Source organism: Balaenoptera physalus, assembly GCF_965194825.1.
Source record: "Balaenoptera physalus genome assembly, contig: HAP1_SCAFFOLD_2057, whole genome shotgun sequence".
NCBI lineage: Eukaryota > Metazoa > Chordata > Mammalia > Artiodactyla > Balaenopteridae > Balaenoptera > Balaenoptera physalus.
The window spans coordinates 45739-67442 of NW_028124747.1; the positions used below are offsets into that span (position 1 = coordinate 45739).

The following is a 21704-nucleotide window of genomic DNA, read 5'->3' on the forward strand; positions in this document are numbered from 1 at the left end:
CTTCAAGCAAATATTTAGTGTGAGGATTTAAAGGTCCTCAGTATGAAAGACTAGGGTTCGTGACAGTGCTCGCCTGCCCTGTCTCAGTGTTTCTACCAGGGCACTTGCTTCCTGGCTAAAGAAGTTATGTTTTTAAATTCTGAAACCCGGTTTATTCTGAAGACTGGTTATTAAATGGTTTCCTCATTCTTGGGAGTCTACATTCATGCCAGAAATTTCTGTCTAAGACATCATAAGAAATCAAGCAAGTGAAAAATTCCCAGTTGGTTGACAGCTTCTTATACATTATTTTAGGTCTTGTAAACACTTCATTTGTTTTTTCAGCTTTTCTGATCATGAAATTTAGTTAATTCTGACATTGTTAGAATTGCTTTCCTGACTGTTCTGATTTATACCTGATTACCATTCATTATATTCGGCATGTATGTAGGTGTGATACAATTCAATGACAGCTACCTCCTTTCTAAAATGAGAGATTTGGGTAGTTTGTTGCTAGGGCATAATTTGCAGTAGAAAATAAAAGCTTCTACAATGACAGTAACGTTTGACTTTTTTTTTTTTTAAAGGATACTTATATGATCTCTGACCTTTCATTCCATCCCCCTTCATAAACTCCTTTTTTTTTCATAGTTTTTATGATACTATTTAATCATGGCATTTTATCTTAACAGACTACATTTTGTCAGATTTCTTTTGTGAGTTTTGTCACTTCTGCTTAAAGTTAAGGATTCCCTTCTCCTTCTCTATCTACTTTGCTAAGTGCTACCTTTTCTGTAAAGCTTTTTCTTTTCTCTTCTAAGTGAGAACCATTGCAGGGTCTTTCCTGTGCTCCCACAGACCCTCAGCACACCTCTGGTAGAGCCCTTACCGCCCCCTTCTCCATATAAAATTGTGAACTCTTGTGGGAACTCTCCCTCTTTACCTTTGTTTTTGTATTCTGGGTCCTTGAAACAATGTGACTTATAGTAAGAATTAAACATGTTTTTGGTTTGATGAAGGGGATTATGAGAAGTTGTACAGATGCAGGCATATTTTATCAATTCAATGAAAAATTTCATACTTTTTGAGTGTTCCATATAATAATAGATACGATAAAGTAGAGAGAGGTTCTTTTTGGTAGTACCAGAGAGGTCATTTCGACTGTTGTCCTGTTTGACAAGAACTGACTTTTTTGTGTTTCTTTCCAGCATACAAGACAGTATCGGGAGTTAATGGTCCACTAGTGATCTTAGATCATGTTAAGGTAATACCACTATCATTATCGTCTAACCATTTAAGAAGTTAAAAGCATAGTATTAAGTACTGTTTAGTACACTTTAAGTTTTTTGTTATGATTCTTTTAAGCCATTCCTTGGTCGGAATGTCAGTGCTATATGGAGACAAGAATTTTAGGTCCGAAGTCAGAAGATGGGATTCTAGTACTGGATCTGTTGTGGATTCTGTTTGTGGCTTTGAGTCCCTTGTCTGTAAAATTTAAAATTTTATTTGTTTGTTAATCATACCTCACAGGTTTATTAGGAAAACAACAGTAATATTTGTGTGTTTTATGACTTGTAGGATATTATTTAGATATACTGTATCTTGTGGCTCTTGTCATAGACTACTGTGTGTTCTAACTACTTGTTACATTTTTGTCTTCTCTACTAAATTTTAAGGTCTTTGAGTGAGTAAACAATGTTACTTTTGTCTTTCAGGGCCTGACACTGGTATTCAAGTAATGAATAAACAACAGATTATCTCAACAGTGACTAAAACCATAAAGCAGAGAATAGTTTTTACTTATTCAGTTTGTTGAAAGACTCTTTAGTTACATGGGTTTTTTTTTAGCCACACCTATACATAAGAATTATCTTAGAAAAAGAGGCATAGAATATAGTCTATAATTGAATAGACTTCACCCTGGGTGAAGCCGCCTGCCTGAGTTCAGTGATTAAAATATCTTCAGAGGAGATAATTTGTATAATATGCTCTGTAGAACAGTAATTCTGCATTGGTTGTTGTTGGGAGTGGATGAGGGGGAAAGGTACACAGTTATGAGTTTGTGGAGAGAAGTAATGGCAGAAGTATGTTTGGCATGTGGCCCCTCTGGAAGCAGAAAATAAAATGAAAACCATTTCTTAAAGGAAAGGGCAAAGTGCACTGTCTCTTCAGCTTTATCTCTAAGATATTTTTGTGCATGACAAGGTACCTATACAAATTAATTGCAAGATTAAGCATATAGCTTACTCCTGGCCACAGTTTCATACTAGTCTGCAGTTTGATTCAAAGCCTCAGTATACAAGTTGTACAGGGTTTAGGCAGGAGCCCGTTAATATTTTGTGAAAGGATGAAGCATACACTTTTATTTTGGGGGGAAGTATTGAAAGCATTATTTGCTTTTTTGTCCTTTATTTCTTCTTTTTTATATACTTTTTATTGGATAAAATTGTTGACTCATATTTTAAAAATATGGAGCTTTTATATTAGTAAATATATTTTCAAAAACAGTTAAAAATATTCATGCTTCAACTATGTTAAGCGCTGAACTCAGCACCAAAAATACACAATACAAATACGTAAGTGTCTAATTGGTAAGTGCTATGAAGGGTGAGTGCAGGATGCTATGAGAGTCAATAATGGGAAGGACTTAGAAAACATCTTGGGGGAAGTAATTTTAAGAAAGCTGAAAAAGTTTTATTGAATGTTTGTTTGGGGTATAACTCCAGCTGAGGAAAAACTGGTAAATAAAGTTTATGTAGTTGTAAGAATGGCTTTATACCACCAGATTTAGAGTGTTTTTTGTTTGTTTTTAGTTTTTGGCTCCTGTTTTTAACTTAAAACATACACATAGGATCAAGGAATAGATAATTTTATACAAATTGTATCAGAATAGATGATGATGGAGACTGCTGTCCAACTCATTTTCTGAAGGTAGCACATCTTTGATTCCCAAACCAGACAAAGGCTAGTATCAGAAAAGAAACAATGTAGCTAGTCTCATTTACAAGCACAGATTCCAAAATTCTTAATAAAAATGTTCTCATGTATTGGATATTAGCAAAAATACACTTTAAAAACTCAACAGAATTATGACAAAGTAGAATTTATCCCAGTAATACAAAGATGATCTGATATTAGCAAATGTCAGTATAATTCAGGTCATTCATAGATTAAGCTAGAAAAGCTTATGCTCTTCTCAGTAAATACGGAGTATGTACCTGATAAAATTACTTGTTTCTAAAAAACAAAACAAAACAAAAGAAGAAGGTGGTCTTAGAAATAAGGGCTAGAACAAACGTTTAAAACCTCTTTAAGGATATCCACCATAACCTACAGCAAACAGCGTACTTAAGGAGAGCCTCTAGCAACCTTCCCATTTAAATCAGGACCAAGGTGAGGACCGCTGTTGTCAGCACCGCTGTCCGTCTGTGTTCTGTCTCTGCGCTTGGCCCCTGATCAGTGCTGTGCGGAGAAGGGATCACAAGGAAGAGGCACAGCTGTCAGCATTTCTCGGCGGTATGATTAACTAAACAGAAAACACAAGTCATTCAGTGGACAAACTATTAGAAACAATGGTGTAAAACAGTGTTGCCGGATACAGAGGATGTCTATAGAAATCAGTAGTGTTTTGTATGCCAGAAGTAACTACTAGAATAATTAGGAACTTTTTACAAAAAACTGTGAAACTTTGTTGAAAGACATAAAAGAAGACTTCAAATAACTGGAGATTCCACATTCATGAATGGAAAGACTCAGAATAGAAAAGATGTTGATTCTCTCCAGGTAACAAAATCAGTTAGAAATACAGTAAGAATAAAGATTTGGTGAGGGAGTAAGCAGATAGTTCAGTGGAGCAAAGTTAAAATTCTTAAAACCAACTCTCCTCACACCTGAGAATTTGACTTGGTAAATGATAAAGGCTACATTACAAGTCGTGCTACTTGTAGCACAAATTACATTTGTGCTACTCCGTAAATATTGTTGGGGTATTTGGCTTCCTGTATGAAAAATAAAGATAAAAATGAGAAAAATAAAATTACATACCAAAAATAAATCCAGATGGATTAAAGACCAAAACATGAAAAACCTATTAGAAGACAGTATAGAAGGCCATTTTTATGACTTCAGATTGGAAGGTTTTCCTACACAAAAGACACAAATCATAAAGGAAAACAAGTCATTTTATTGCAAAAACTTCTGTATGATAGGATACCATAAACAAAATTAAAAGACAAGGAAGACTGGGAGCAGATGTTCACAAAAGGATTGATATCCAGAATCTATGAAACTTACCTAAAAGTAAATAAGAAGAAGCAGATGTAGTTGAAAAGCGAGGAAAAGATATTATTAATAAGGCCATTATAGGAAATGAAGTCTGAATTGTCAGTAAACATGAAAAGATGCTCAATATTAGTAGAATCAGGAAAATGCAAATTGAAAGATACTATTTTTTATTTTATCAAAATGGTAAAAATTAAAGTTTAATAATGTAAGATTGGCAAAGATGTAGGGAAAAGATACTTTCCTATCCTACTAGGGAGTTTGTAAAGTAAAAGGTTCCTTTGCAGAGTAATTTCACATAACAATGGACACAGCCTATAGCCCACCACTACGGAACCAGCTACCTTAGGGAAACTTGGGCCCACATGTGAGAATGTTCATTGCAGCATGTTTGTAGTAGTTTAAATTTGGAACAGCCTTGAACACCAGTGGTAGAACAGCTGAATAAAATGTAGTGTCACTTGATTTTATTTTAGCTATATCTGTTCTAACATTGGTTCTAGGTGCCCATTTATTCATATTAGCATCTCCAGAATCAAGTGTCCTACGGTCAGTGTTGATTCACAGATGCATTGGCAGATGTTTTCCTTCACATCACACAACGTAGTGATGCATTTTTCAAAAGATTCTGTTAATCAAATAAGGTAAATATGACTATGACAGATCCAAAACATACGGTGAAGTGGGAAAAAAACGAGTTGCAGGATGATACATTTAGTATGTTGCCATTTAGGTAAGTGAAACACTACAGTATATTTTTGGAAACATGCAATTTAAAATATTAAAAATGGATTAGAGGAATACATTTCTGGTTAGGAGAATTAGATTGAGGAGGGAATATTAGCATTATTTATTATAATAGTAATTATTTTATTGTTCAGTTGCATTTTATTCCTGTCCTCCCAAGGCACAAGATGACTACACAGCCCAGAAGAAAACATCATTTCTGAGTAGTGGGAACATAGTTTTTTAACTTTCTGTAGTCTCAAAGCTTAAAAACATACACACAGAAGGAAAGAATTTAATTGCCGTGGTTTCATAGATTTAAGATCCTTCTCTCTGTACCTTATGCTGTGTTTGCCAGTATATGTGCCAGTGATCAGTGTTCTAAGGACTTACACTACCTGAGGATATTCTAAACTCCGGATGTATACCTGTATGCTTCGGGGAGGTGTGGGGTCTGCATGTGCATACGTGCTGTGAAAGACAGAGAGCATATAGAGTATTTTGAGGAGCTTTTAAAATGTTGGTTATTGAGCCTTTATTTTTTTCCTATTTAGTTTCCCAGATATGCTGAGATTGTGCACTTAACACTACCTGATGGCACGAAGAGGAGTGGGCAAGTTCTAGAAGTTAGTGGTTCCAAAGCAGTGGTTCAGGTAAGCATCGCTTTCAAAACCTGGCCAGTTGAACGTTTTTCTGATCACAACAAACATAAGAAACACCAATAGTCCTTTTTAGTAATTATCACATAAGTATACAGATCTTCATCAACTTATAGGTGGGGTGACATCTTGATAAACCCATCATAAGCTGAAAATATCGTAAGTTGAAAATGCATTTAGTACACAGAAACTACCGAACATCATAGCTTAGCTTAGCTTACATTAAAGGTGCCCAGAACACTTATATTAGCATACGATGGCACAAAACCATATAACACAAAGCCTATTTTATAATAAAATGTTAAATATCTCATGTGATTTTTTTTTTTCTCATGTGATTTTTCTGAAGTACGGTTTCTACCAGATGTGTATTGCTTTTGCACCATCATGAAGGTGAAAAATCTTAAGCCAGGGACCCGACTGTTTACTGGCTGTGAGAGAAGAAAAGTATTTTTTCATGTTTTCTTGCTAAATGCCAGCCACCAATATCCATTCTAGCCCAATAGCTCCACTGGTAAGATGGCTTTTTAAAAAAATTTTTTTAATGGATAAAATGAAACAGTCACATAGAAGGGGAGAGATGAAAAGTAGAATTCAGAGCTTATGGGCTGAAACCAAAATGAGATCTGAGTCTACTCCTTTAAATTGTCTCTGATAATTCCTAGTTTTTAATGTTACTGATTATAGGAAGTGCCAGTTTTCTCAAATAACATATTGCCCTAAAAAGTAATCTAGAGCAGAGGTCAGCAGAATTTCTGTAAGGGGCCAGATAGTAAATTTTTTAGACTTTGTGAGGGTTGTGCCTAAGGTCTCTGATGCATGTTCTTATGCTTTCTTTTCCTTTTTTTTAAAAAACAACCCTTTAAAAATGTAAAAACCATTCTTAGCTTGCTTGATGGATTTGGCTGCAGGCATGACTCTGGGTCAGAGGTTGACAGTTTGGTTCGTCGTCCACCATGAACACGTCTTCAGTCATGAGGCTACAAGTAGTATATACGTTGATGTATTTTACTTTATAAGGGCTGACAAATAAATCTTAAGCGCTTATGATCTAAATTTCCTTTACCCTTCTGTTTACTTTTCTCTCTTGATAGGTATTTGAAGGGACTTCAGGTATAGATGCCAAGAAGACATCCTGTGAGTTTACTGGGGATATTCTCCGAACGCCAGTGTCTGAGGATATGCTTGGTAAACGGATATTATTATTCATGCTGAGCAGAGATCTGCTTCCTTTTTAACGTCTTTGCAGGAAGTCTTTTTAAAGATTGTGAAGATTTGAGTCATTGTCCACTCTGTACTGTCTCGTTACTGTTTACCAGGTCGGGTATTCAGTGGCTCAGGAAAACCCATCGACAGAGGTCCTGTTGTACTGGCTGAAGACTTCCTTGATATCATGGGTAGGGAGAGAAAATGGGTTTCTGTGTTTTGGGGAAAATAGCATCTACCTATCTTATACCTTTGTCAGAGAAAGGGTGATTTTTAGGATACTTTAAGTAGATAACCAACATACTCCATGTTTGATTAATTATGTTTTGTTTATTATTTAATAAATTTATTTTTCCTTGAGGTTATCTTAAATTTTTATATTTTATTTATTGTAAAATATCACCAGGATATATCTGAGATGTAAAAGCCATACTGGCTTTGAAATTAGGATTCCTCTCTTATTTGCTATACATTACATTTCACTTTACTACCATATAATTTGTGAATCTACAAAAGATTAATGGAAAAGAATATTTAAACAGTTTCAGATTTCAAAAATAACTGATTTTTTAAGAGTAGAAAGAAATGCTTTATATGCTTTATATGGTTGTAGTCTTAATGTAGAGACATATTAAAATTTTCCCTTTTGGAAATGCATTAGGCCAGCCAATCAATCCTCAGTGTCGGATCTATCCAGAGGAGATGATTCAGACCGGCATTTCGGCCATAGATGGCATGAACAGTATTGCTAGGGGGCAGAAAATTCCTATCTTCTCTGCTGCTGGCTTACCGCACAATGCGGTGAGACCTAGAATCTGTTTGGTATGAAATTTAAGGAGAAAGAATTTCCGAGTGCTTCACTCTTAGTGAGAAACCAAATATAGGATTTTCAAGGTAAATGCCCAATGTTACTGTTTATATAATCCAATTACATTGACTCTTTATCTACACATATCTGACTTCTTGCTTACTCTTAGGAATCTGCAAAAATTACAAAATAGTTTCATTGGGTAAAGCCCTTTAAGACAACCCAGTTTCATTCATGATTACAGTTCCCCAAAGTTTAGGGTAAAAGTTATTTTGTTGTAGAACTATTATTTTAGATTTTAACTTGGTTCTTTTGTACTCCTCATCAGATTGCAGCTCAAATCTGTCGCCAGGCTGGTTTGGTAAAAAAATCCAAAGATGTAGTGGACTACAGTGAGGAAAATTTTGCGATTGTATTTGCTGCTATGGGTGTAAGTATTATCTTTTTCTGTTTTAGTATGAAATGTAAAAGTGCTTGTGTTCTTAGAACAATGTAGAAAACTACACATATATTATTCGATTTATCTCTAGGCAGAGAAGTTGCAAGTTGGCATTTTGGGCAAACCATGGATTAGTATTTAGCATTTGACTGTGGAATGTAAAAATAATTCCCTTTGTGCCCAAAGCAAGCTGTTTACTCTGTTGGCTTTTGTGAACGTTTTGGGGGTACTTGAACCTTTAAAAGAAGGAGCAGTGCAGATCTATAGCTTGGCCTTCATCAGAAATAAATATTGGGGGGGGGGAAAGAAAGAAAGAAATATTGAGAATTTTTCTTCTCCCAGCACTGATGAAGTCATTGCCATTTAGGTAAACATGGAAACTGCCCAGTTCTTCAAACCTGACTTTGAAGAAAATGGCTCAATGGACAACGTCTGCCTCTTTTTGAACTTGGCTAAAGACCCAACGTAAGTAAACAAATAGAGCTGTTTTCCCCCTATTCATGCAGCCTTCTGGTCAAAAATGTCACCTTACACTAAGGAGGTAGAACATTAGAGTGAAAGCTGCACAGGCCTAGGTATGAGATAACCGTATTTAAATTCCAGCTCTGCTTCTTGCAAGTTATTTGGTTTTGGGTAAGTCACTTAGGCTGTGAAGCTCAGTGTCTTCTTTCATAAAATGTGATAAATAATACTTGTCTCACAGAGTTGTTGTGCATATGAAATGAGATAATAGTGTACGTTACCTAGCACACAGTCCATACTCAATAAATGACCTTTTCCTCTTACCTGCAAAATCTGGCCCCTACTTCTTTCATCCCTTTCTCCTTCTCTCTCTCTTCCTTTCTTGCTCAGTTTTGAGAACTATATAGTTCTGAGAAATTATGGGGCATTTATCAAATAAATCAATTTAGCTGTGTAGCACTAAGTAATTCTTATTATGTAAATGCATAAAAGAACTCTGCCTTACTTAAGAACTTTTAAAGTAATAATTGCTTAACCTTCCTCAATTTATGTGAAACTTTAAAAGGGAGACTGTACTATTATTTCTGGAATCATTTTGTGGTTTTTTTGGCCTTTTTGTTTGAGTGACGTAGGACTTAATGTTTCATTTCAGTATTGAGCGAATTATCACTCCTCGCTTGGCTCTAACCACGGCCGACTCCCTGGCCTATCAGTGTGAGAAACATGTATTGGTTATCCTAACAGACATGAGTCCTTATGCTGAAGCACTTCGAGAGGTAATTTTTTTCTTAATTAAAATGGATTATCTTGTCAGGGTTATCTTGTCCCTCTGCAAGTTTTCATTTTTTTTTAAATCATGTTTTTTAAAATGCATTGCTCATATATTAGTAGAATACCTTAATTAATCAGAAAAGAAAATATTACTTTTGTCAACCTAGTTGAAATGATTAGAGGACGAGATTTAAATTATTAGCCTATTTATCATACTCTCACTGTCTCCATTGGTTAAGACTGGATTCTTAGAGAGAGTAAATGATGCAAGCTATTTAATCAGTTACTCTCCCAGGTAGTTCTGTCTCTGTCCAGACTGTCAGTTTTTAGCCCTTTTCAAGAATTCCATTTTTAATGATGTAAGTTTTTATTTATTTACATAAGTAAAGACTATACTGTGGCAGAACCCTCTTCAGAACTTTTTTTTCCTTTAGAAAACTCAGTGATTATTTAGAAACAATATAAGATTCTAGCAGTTACCATCCAGAAGTGTGGGGTGTTTGTTCTAATGCAAGTTACTGAAATTTTGCGTGACTTGCTCTTTTAAGTGTGCAAAAAAGGGAAGAAGACTTTTGAAGAGACAGGCTTTATAAATATCTAGCTTAAGATTCCCTAAGATCCATCATCATATCTCACTCGGCTACAGTGCTTTTTCATCGAAGGACTTCTTTTCTCCCATCCATCACAGATACTTTTCTAAAAGGCAGTAAAAATAAGTATTAGAAAAGTGAAAATTAAAAAAAAAACAATTTACAAACCCTTTTATTAGTATTATTAGATTCGACAGACAATTATTCTATCAAATTGCCACTAAAGTTTTCTATATGTTTATCTTGCTTTCTGCATTATCTCCTTTCACATTGATAAAAGCTGGTCTGCAGGCAGGCCACGCTTTGAGTAGCACTGCTGGAGCATACTCTTGGAGGAACCAAAGTAGCGGTTAGAAGTTGGGCTTAATGACTCACAGTTCTTGTCGGCTGTAGATTAAAATGTATGCATATATTCTAGTGTGCATGTCTCTAAGAGAAAGACCATTTATTACTATTCTTGTCTTGTGCGGTGATCCAGGGAAATCATCTGGCCCTTGATTGCGGTTGTAAGTTGGGGTTAATAACATTAACTTCCTCATAGGGTTGTTGTGAGGATTAAATTAAATAATGTATGTAAAGTGCATCAGATGATTTCTGATATATGTATTTCCTTCCCTTTTGATCTTTACAGGATTAGCTTATGTAAATCTGGCAAGATCCATAACATGAAGGAAACCTTGTGAACTGAGACTGTTCTCTTAGTTTTAAAATGTACTACCTTTGATTTATAAAATTGCAAGCAGATTTTCTTCTAGCCAGCTACTTGAAGATTTGTGTTATGGCAGTATGATTTTAGCAAAAAAACTTCTGGTCCCCAATTGTCAACATTTTTGTTGCAGAATAATCTGAATTTATGTCGCTAGATTTTTCTAAATCGTTTCTAGAGGTGATATTTAAAACGAATAAGATGATATTTCCAACTTTGTAATTTGGCATGTTCAAACAAATGTTTTCTAACCAAGCTTTAATTTTCATTTTCTGGTATGTGATACAGTTCTCCTTGACTCACTGTCAGGTTTCAGCAGCCAGGGAAGAGGTTCCTGGTCGACGAGGTTTCCCAGGTTACATGTATACAGATTTAGCCACACTATATGAACGCGCTGGTAGAGTGGAAGGTAGAAATGGCTCTATTACTCAAATTCCTATTCTCACCATGCCTAACGATGGTAAATTTTGGGTCTTTGGATTATAGCATCCCTAATCGTTGTAAGGACTTTGATTTGAAGAGAGAAGACCATCTATCTTTTTGAGTTGAAATTCTTTTGAGAGTTTATCCTCCAGAAGTTTACCTTACCTAGTGATTTGTTTCTAATAAAATTTTTCATTTCAAAACTACCCATAATTATTATTCTTTTGTAGAAAAATTTTCTTGTAATTTTAATTTTTAATTTTTATTTATTAGCTAGTATTTAGTGTCTACTATTTGCAGGACACTGGTCTAGATGAAAGAAACGAATTTTTAAAAAAAATGTATGGGCTCTACTTAATGTAAGCCTCTCATTCTAGTTGGATATTTTTTAAATGTCTGTGCATCAGTAATTTAAGGTAGCCAAAGTGCCAGATACGGAGCACAAATGGTAAATGCCACGAGACTCTAGAGATAGAACGATCATCAAAGACTTGCTAAAAATTACTTGGTTTTATCATGTGTGTGTAAGTGCACAGTGCAGTGCCTGCCTGGAGGTATGCCCAGCAGTTCCCGGGTGAGACTTGCAGCATTCCCCTTATGTTAGTGTCTTTTTGTCTTTATCTCAGTCTTTTAAAAACACTTTTTCAAACTATTTTCAGAAACAGTAATAACTCATTATAACTGAGCACTGTTCTAAGTGTTTTGTAAGTTTTGACTCATTTGATCTTCATAGCGACTTTTTAGATGCTCTCGTGTGAGGCACAGGGAGGTACAGTGTCACAGTTAGGAAGTGGCGGCTTTAGAACCCAGGCAGGGGCTTCCCTGGTGGCACAGTGGTTAAGAATCCGCCTGCCAATGCAGGGGACACGGGTTCCAGCCCTGGTCCGGGAAGATCCCACATGCTGCAGAGCAACTAAGCCTGTGTGCCACAACTACTGAGCCCGTGCGCCACAACTACTGAAGCCCGCATGCCTAGAGCCTGTGCTCCACAACAAGAGAAGCCACCACGAGAAGCCCGCTCACCGCAACAAGTGAAAGCCGTTGCGCAGCAACGAAGACCCAACACAGCCAAAAGTAAATAAATTAATAAATTAAAAAAAAAACAAAACAAAAAAACCCAGGCAGTCTGAATACTACCTCTGATATGAAAATGATTTGTTCCAAGGAAGTAGCTACAAAATTACTCTCTGTAATTTAACAGACTTAGAGATGTCTTGCTCTGTAGGACCTGCGTGGTGCTGCCTGTGTAGTGTTGCTTAACTTGTTGAGCCTCTCCGTATTTTCCATGTTGAAATGTTGTGTATCCCTCTGGGATAGCTTATGGACTGAGAATGTTCTCTCAGTGTACATCAAATTGGCAAATCTCTCCAAATGAACTTTGTGTTTAAAATGGAACTTTATATTTGGGGGAGAGAGAGCATAACTAGGAGAAATAGTACTTTTTATGAAGATAGCTAATTTAACTTGTGCCAACACATGTCTAACTGTGCTGCAACCAAATAAGTGAGACTGGCCAATACGGTAACCTCTAGCCACATTTGGCTGTTTAAGTTCTAAAGTTTATTAAAATCAGATAAAGCTTGAAATAAAGTTTTTCAGTCACATTAGCCACATTTCACATGTTCAGTAGCCACATTTGACCAGTGGCTGCCATATTGGACAGCACAGATAAAGCACTTTTCCATCATCACAGGAAACTATTTTCTATAGCACTGTTTTAAGTAGTGCAGATTGACTTCCTGTGGTTTTGTTTATATGAGATGGACACTTTAACTAACATCAGGTGTCTTTCTCTGGTAGATATCACTCACCCCATCCCTGACTTGACTGGATATATTACAGAGGGGCAGATCTATGTGGACAGACAGCTACACAACAGACAGGTATTTGAGAGTTGAATGATGCTCTAAGCCTACAGATCTATTCTTCAGTTATTCTTTAGTGACTCTGACTTTACTCTTAGGAATTATTTATTTAGAAAATATCAAATTGAATTGTTTTTAATATGGCTATAAAATTGTCATTTCTGTAATACTAAAATCCTGGTGTGGAAAAGAGTGCCAGAATTAAGAATTAAATTTCCACTTTCTTTATTATGCCTTAAAATGGAGTGAGTTGTTCAAAGAACTTTTTTGGGTCTTCTGTTCCATAACGGAATAATCTACCACTTTTGTTATTAATACAAGAACAGATTTTTCAGAGTTTCTTCTTTGTCTTTTATTGTTAAAATGTTTTTAATTGAGGTATAATTGACGTAACATTACATTGGTCGCAGGTGTACAATGTCATGATTTGATGTTTGTATATGTTGCAGAGTGATCACCACAATAAGTCCACTTAACATCCACCACCTCACATAGTTACAACACTTTTTTTCTTGTGATGAGAATTTTGAAGAGCCACTCTTCTAGCTACCTTTAAGTATGCAATACAGTATTATTAACGTACATAGTCACCATGCTGTGAAAGTTCCATCCCCATGACTTACTCATTTGATAACTGGAAGTTTGTACCTTTTAACCTCCCTCACCCATTTGGCTCACTCATCCCCTGCCTCAGGCAGCCACCAGTCTGTTCTCTATCCGTGAGCTTGACATTTTTTTGTTTGTTTTTTAAGGTCCCATATATGTGAGATTATATGGTATTTATCTTTTTCTGTCTGGCTTATTTCACTTAGCATAGTGCCCTAAAGGTCCATCCATGATGTTGCAAACAGCAAGATTTCATTCTTTTTTATGACTGAATAATCAAAAACAGATTTTTTATCGGTTCTTTAGTAGATGCCAGCTTCTGATACCAGCTTTTAGGTGAAATTATTGTTAATCTTTTTATGTGTGATTTTATGAGTCAGAGTTCAGAAGACCATTTGGATTTGCTATTGTAGGCAGATGTTGAAAATTCAGTTTTTTAATAGACTCTTGTACTGTTTTGTAGATTTTACTTTTTGGATTTGATTCTCAAAAAGAACTCTTAACCTGTAAAATGTTTCTTACTTCCTTTTCTTACCAGGAAGAGATATTAGGAATCACCTAGGAAACAAATGTAGCAGTTTTATGCAATTTAAGCAATAAAAATGAGTTTCAAAATCCTCCTTTACTACCAGTAAAGCTTGAATTTTGTACTTAAATATAATATTTTCCCCCTTCCCCTTTTACCCAAGATTTACCCGCCTATTAATGTGCTGCCCTCGTTGTCTCAGTGAATGAAGTCTGCTACTGGAGAAGGTATGACCAGAAAGGATCACGCCGATGTATCTAACCAGCTGGTACGTATGTTTTCTCCAGGATTGTGTTTAAAGAAATGAATACTTTCTCAGTTCATGCTGCTGTCTTATACCTCTTGTCTTTCTTCCATATCACTTTTCTTCTCCCCCCATCAAAGTAGAATTTTAATATAGAATATATAATATAGAATACTGGAATACAGAAACATTCATTAGAGCCAAACAGTCTTTTTCATAAGGATAACTGCTCATGACAAAGATTAAAGATCACATGCTTGAAACCCACCTCTAATGCTGTATGAGGTAGTTTTTAAATAAAAAAGGCATAAGACGATTTTGTTTTTATTAGTAACCTTTATTATAGAGTATTTCTGAAAGACTATTCTAACTAATTTTTTGTTTAACATATTAGGCAATCACCAGAACGCTAAGGGATACAGCTGTGTATATTCTATGAAATCCTTGGTTTCTATAGTCCTGAGATTGTATACCAAGCATAATTAAAGAAAAATACATTTGACCTTAAAGTAGAAATGATAAATAAACCTACTGATAACACAGATATTTTTTTTTTGAATAGAATTTAGAGATGGATTTCTCCTATTGTGTAAGTTGTGATTTTTAAATGCTCTACAAAATGGAAGCTCATTGATATATTGAGGGAGTGTATTTTTTGTAGAGTGTTAGTAATGTCTATGTATTGCATGCCTGAAGACTCCTTCCTTAGTGAGACTGCTGTATAATAAAGTCTTTCCAATACTTGCATATGTGAATTATGTTTGGAAATAATGTGAAATACTGTGAAGATAGCTACAGCAATACACTTACAATGCCCAGAGTACCGTTACCATTTATAAAGGTTCATGTAAACCTTTTTTCTCTTTAGTATGCATGCTATGCTATTGGTAAGGATGTGCAGGCCATGAAAGCCGTAGTTGGAGAAGAAGCCCTTACCTCAGATGATGTGCTTTACTTGGAATTTCTGCAGAAGTTTGGGAGGAACTTCATTGCTCAGGGTAAGATTACTATTTTCCTATGAATAGAAACAGCATCATATGTAGTTTTGAGGACTTCTTTCCTAGTCTGAGAGAATTTACATTGGTCTCCATACAATTTTCCTTCTGATTAGAGAAGAGGTTCTTCCAGCCGCCTGCCATGTCTTCGTTCTTAGCCCTCTGGTTCCTTCCCCTCTACCTTCAATTTCTTTATCCATTTATTTAGCTCCTGTCTTATTTTTTATCTTCCTTACAACCGGCCTTCTGCTCTCCTACCTCCATTGCCACTTCTCCTCGCTCTTAACCTCTCTGCAATGCTCTCCTCTGGCTTTGGGGGTTTTGGACTTTCCCAGTCCCTCTGTTTTCATCCTCCTGATTTCTTATCTTCCTGCTTCTTAATTGTTAATGTTCCCAAAGGCTTAATTACCTGTTCTTTCTGTGCTTTTTCCCCCTATGCTGATGACTAACTTGCTATGTATGAGCCTTGACCCTCTTTCTGAAGCTCTAATCCCTCATCTCCAGCTAGGAAGCCTGTGTTTATGCCACCATCCTCTCTGGCTCAGCGTGGTGAGAACCAAAGTCTTTTCCCAACTGACCACCTGCCTAGCAATTCCCTTTTCAATTTCTGTCTACCTCTGGCATGACCATTACCCTAGTTAGCCCAAGCTCAGGAATTGGGCATTCTTAACCCTCTTCATTTATTCTCCAGTCATCAAATATTTGCTAATTTCCATTGTTCTCCTTTGAAACATCTTATCCTGTTCTCTTTTCATTCCTATTAAAAAAACTTAGGCCAGTGTTTCTCAAAGTTGAATATGCTTTTGAATCTACCAGGGATCTTGTTGAAGTGCAGATTGTGATTCGGTAGGTGTGGGTGGGGCCAGAGAGCCTGTATTTTGACAAGTTCCTGGGCGATGTTGAAGCTGCTGATCTCTGACCACTCTTTGTGTCCCAAGACCTAGTCCAGACCTTTGTCCCATCATCCTTGGCCGTTAGTGCGAGAATCTTCACCAGTCTCCCTGACTCTCTATGTGCCATTGCCGGGGTAAATTTAGTATTAATTTTATTGATTGTCCTTCTGTTAAAAAGTCTATAATGGTTTTTATTACATAGCATGTGTAGGGCTTTCAAGCTGTTTTGTTTGGTCTCTTCCCTACCACCCCTGCTAATGCTGGTAAATTCTATTTTTGACCTCAGTGATACTTACAAACGATGTGTTTATTTTGGAATAATGCATCAGCTGCACACTTAGGATTTGTGCACTTTTCTATTTGTGTGATACATTTTTTAAGTACCATTAAAATCCCCAGAACATATGATTGTTGGGTTTTCTAAAAAAAAAAAAAAAAAAAAAAAATTTATGCAGAACCTTAATATCTTAAAAAGATAAAAATTATTCTGGTCGAGAAAAGAATGCAGAACTCTAGCCACTCTAACTCCTTAGTTAAAAAATGAGATTTATTTGCAGGATAAGAATGATTCTGCTATTAAAAATAATAATAGCAATAGCAAGTTTGAAAACTTTCACGTGGACCTATTCAGGTGCTTCATTGGCATTTAAGGCCTTCTAAGTATCTGTACTAGCCTCCTTCAGGTCAGCCTGTGTTGCTGGGAAACTGCTTTTCTCACTACTCTCTGGACAAAACTCTGGGTCTAGTTTCCATTATTCCGTGGAGTGTTTTTAGATCCCACCCGTTGTTAAACACACACACGCACGCACGCACGCGCCCAACGTCTCGCCTGCGGGCTTTCTCCCTTTTCTCTGATTCCCAGGGGTACTTACTGTCTAGACCCTCATTTCCACATTTGGTCACATCCAGTCCTGGGAGACCTGACTGCTTTGTATCTCTTTTTTATACTTCATGCTCACAGTGCTAGACCCATAACAATAAATTTTGAATAACGCTGATAAGTTGGAAGTACTTGGCCTTTATTCATCTAATCTCAATTTTTTGTAAGGTCCTTACGAAAACCGCACTGTCTATGAGACTTTGGACATTGGCTGGCAACTGCTCCGAATCTTCCCCAAAGAAATGCTGAAGAGAATCCCTCAGAGCACCTTGAGCGAATTCTACCCTCGAGACTCTGCAAAGCATTAGCTGCTACTTCATCACTGGCTTGATGCTCTTGTGAAATACTGGTTCTGTTTTCTTTATTCCTTTTGCACTCCCCCATCCCCACCTTTGTGTTGGAGTTTACTGTGTTACCCTGTAATTAAAAACAAAGAATAGGTAACATATTGTGCCAGTGTTGCAATGTTTTAAACTGCTAGCAGACTTTAAAATATCCCCTGTTCCGAAAACCTGGAACTGCAGTGCTTTGTTTAAAGTAGCTGAGGGTTGGAGGTGAGGTTTTCTTACTGATGTGTGTATTTGTACGTAGTGGTGTAGTTAGCTGCCTAGTGTCCTCATTATTTGGGTCTCTCAGACCTTCCCTGTCCACCCCCTCCAGAGTATCACTATCTGAAGTTACAATGCTTTGATCTCCAAACTAGGGACAAGATAGGGTCTGAAAGACGCTTCCTCTCCGAGCCAAGACGCTTTCCTGAGCGCTTGTTTTTAGACTTTGGTGTGCCTCTGGGTCTGCTCTAAGCAGATGGCTTTTCCTGTCCACCTGCTGTTTCCTATTTAATGAATAGGTTAGAAAAGGAGTTTCCTTTTCCTCTTTGGTGGGGATAAGTTTCAACTCCTGTGTCTTACTGTTCTCCCTCCCTCTGAGTAACACAGAATCATGCAGCTTTTGCCCAACTGGCATTGATCTGATAGTAGTGAGATGCCCTGTCTTGATGATCCCTTACTGGGTTTCCATGCAGAGGAATCATAATGAAAATAATTAATAGAATTCTTGGTTGGAAAGAGTTGGGATACAATTTTTTAAGAAAGAAAAAACCTATATCGGTTCTACATTCGGACATGCTAACAGTGGTTTTAAGTTTCTAAAGTGTTGACCGGATGCTAAAGGCAAGGTGGGGAAGAGAAAGCTCTTCTGTGTATGGAATCTTTTATATATATATATATATAATCTATGGATATTTTAAACTCTGTTAGATAGCAGCCTTTGGAAAATCCCCTATTTGGTCCTGCTTTCTGACCTATCTGCCTTTTCAGGGTAATCTTGTGGCACAAGTGATAGCATTTAAAAGCTTTAGTCTTTTAATTCCTCCTCCTTCCTGCTGCGAGCCCTGAGCTGTCTTCTGTGCACTTCTGACATGTCTACTGTTTGGTCTCTCTGTGTTCTTTGTTACTTGGGTGCAGTAGCAACTTCTCTGTGCATTCCATCTTTCTTTCAAGTTGTGTAAAGTTCTTCACTTTTTTTCTCTGAGGGTGTAGGGGGTGGGGGGAGTCAGCATGATTATATTTTGATGTAGAAAATGTGACCTGGATATAAAATGAAGATAAATATTAAATTAAATGGAAGATACCTAAAGTGACTCTGTATCTTCTAATCAGAAAAGCAATAGCAACAAGCAAATATATAATAATGCACCTCTCTTTGATTGACAGTTTTGAACATCATAACCAGTATTGTGAACCAGCCCCTTGATTCACAATATTATGAACCATGTCCCCTTTACAGGGACATGGCCCATGTTCTGTACTCTCTGCCTTTTAGGCTGCCCTTTCAAGCTCTTTTCAGTAATACCTCTTCCAACATATTATAGTTTGATCCAAGGTTGAGAGTTGCTAGGGTGTGGGGTTGTTTGTTTGTTTATTTGTTTGTTTTGCAGATCGTTAGTGGCTGTAAGTTCTCTGAAACTTGAAGTTTTGATTCAGGGTCCACTTAGCATTTTCGAGAGTTACTAAGGTGTTTTATAGCATTCTTTGTTTCAGACATTCTCAGGACCTCTAGAGCCTGTCTGCCATGAATGAAAGAGGGTAATAAATGGAAAATGAAATACATACTGAAGCAAGCCAAAACTTGCTTCAAATAAAATCTGAAATAGATGGTCCAGTATATAAAGGAAACATACTTGTTAAAGCACAGGGATGTGGCATCACGGTGGTCTCCCATTTCTTTCCCCTCTTCAACTCAGAGTGACATTTAGGAGATGTAGAGGAAGAGGCTCAGTCATAGCAAGAGTAGTTAGACCTGTGTTCTGATTCTGGTGCTGCCACTAACTGTATGGTCTTGCTTAGTCATTTAACAGATTTGTATTCCTTTTAGGTTATTATAAGGACTAGAGATTTTGCTTTTTATATCGCTTTTTAACTTATGTTAAAAAAAAAAACAGTTTGTTGTATTGGCATGTGTCTATTTCTGTATTCTCTCTCCTATTCATTGAACTATGTATCTATCCTTCCACCAATACCACACTGTCTTACTTATAGCTTTACAGTAGGTCTTAATATCCTCTAACTATATTCTGCTTTCTCAAAATTGTTTTACTTATTCTGGTTCCTTTGCCTTTACCTTTTGTTCATACATTTTAGAATAAGCTTGTCCATGTTGACAAAAAAATTCTGTTGGAAGTTGACCTTTTATTATGTTGAGTCTTCCAATCCATGAATGCGATATGTCTCTCCATTGATTTAGGTCTTGTTTGGTTGTATCATACAGATCCTCTATTAAAATATTTATAATCAAATATTTCATGTTTTGGAAGCATTGTGTATGGCATTGTGTTGTATTTTTTTTTTTATTTTTCTTTTTTTATTTTTGTCTGTGTTGGGTCTTCGTTTCTGTGCGAGGGCTTTCTCTAGTTGTGGCGACTGGGGGCCACTCTTCATCGCGGTGCGCGGGCCTCTCACTGTCGTGGCCTCTCTTGTTGCAGAGCACAGGCTCCAGACGCACAGGCTCAGTAGTTGTGGCTCACGGGCCTAGTCGCTCCACGGCATGTGGGATCTTCCCAGACCAGGGCTCAAACCCGTGTCCCCTGCATTGGCAGGCAGATTCTCAACCACTGCGCCACCAGGGAAGCCCCGGCATTGTGTTTTTAGTTTTGGTTTCCAGTTGTTCATTGTTAATATTTGGAAATATGACTAATGTTTTTGTGTTGATCTTGTATCCTGAGACTTTGTTAAAATAATTGCCACTTATTAATTGCTTCTTAGAGATTTCTTGGGATTTTCTATGCAGACAGTCATGCTATCCATGAGTATGGACCGTAATATTTCTTCCTTTCTAATCTGTGTGTCTTTCTTTCTTTTTCTTGCCATGTTGCACTGGCTAGTACCTACAGTACTAAGTTGAAAAGGAGAGATGAAAGAGGACATTCTGACCTTCTTTTGAATTTAGGAGGAAAACATTCATTCTCTCACCATTAAGTATGATGTTCACTGTCGGTTTTTTGTAGATATTCTTTACTGGGTTGAAGTAGAGCCCTTCTATTCCTTGATTTCTGAGAGTTTCTGACATGAATGTGTGTTGAAGTTCATCAAATGCTTTTTCTTCATTAATTGATGTGGCCATGTAGATTTTCTTCTTCAATCTATTAATATGGCAAATTACGCTGATGATTTTTGAATAGTAAACCAAGCTTGTGTTCCGAGAATAGACTCCATTTGATCAGAGTGTATTGTTATTTGCTTCCTTCTTCATGTGTTGATTTTATTGTGCAATTTTTTTCCCGTTTCCGTGTGTGAAAGCTTAGATTATTGATCTGAGACCTTCCCTCTTTTCTATTATAAGCATTTAGTGCCATTCGTTTCCCTCTTAATAGTGTTTTATCTGGATCCTTCCACATTTTATGTGTTGTATTTTCATTTTCACTCAGTTCTATTTATGTTAAAATTTTTCCTTGAAATTCCTCTTTAACCATGGATTATTTAGAAGTGTGCATCTTAATTTCCAAATGTTTGGAGGCATTCTACTTCTTGTTCTCATTTTTATACAATTTAAAGCTTAGACTGTGGACACAGTGGAATAAAATGCGATTGTGTTTGTTTAGTTATTTTATAGAGGTTCTTCAAATATCACTGGAGTGAAGTTTTCAAGTATTAGTTTTACATAGTAGTTCTCAGTCTTTTGCACTTGTAACCATAAGAGAGTTCCCTAAAAATATGTAACCCTGGCTGCTGGAGCCATGTTTATCAGGGGCAGTTCACAGTCACAGGAATAGTGGGGAGTTTGTGGGTCCCCACTGCACACTTTGTTCTGGGCCAGCACACAGGGATCCAGTAGGGATCCAGGGTCCAGGAGAGGGACCCAAACTTTGGGCTCTGGTGTTTATATTGCAGAATCAGGGAAGCCCAGGTCCCGTGTGGGCAGGAACTAGGACCAGCACTGGGACACACAGGACCCAGGTCCAGTCCCTCTCCATGGAACGAGCACTCAGGCTGAGGGAGGCCCAGCCTCTCTCCTGCTGGTCAGGGCTGAGCCAAGCTGCGGTTGCAGCTGTATTGCTCAGTAGGCCCATGGCTGAGTCACCAGCTATGACAGCCTTAAGCCCTGGCTATGGGTAGTGTCCATGAAGTCTTGAGGAAGGCCGGCCTTCCTC

At 37.0% G+C, this 21704-nt stretch overlaps 1 pseudogene across 1 annotated transcript; it reads left to right on the forward strand.

Annotated features, from left to right (window-relative positions):
* The first annotated feature begins 420 nt into the window (after nt 1-420).
* LOC309654123 (V-type proton ATPase subunit B, brain isoform-like) lies at nt 421-17508 on the forward strand (annotated as a pseudogene). Its single transcript has 14 exons — nt 421-430; nt 1161-1243; nt 5541-5639; nt 6740-6833; nt 6965-7042; nt 7513-7652; nt 7988-8089; nt 8466-8563; nt 9213-9336; nt 10937-11087; nt 12851-12933; nt 14211-14315; nt 15160-15289; nt 17228-17508. The product of its transcript is annotated as a V-type proton ATPase subunit B, brain isoform-like (transcript).
* The last annotated feature ends 4196 nt before the right edge of the window (nt 17509-21704 follow it).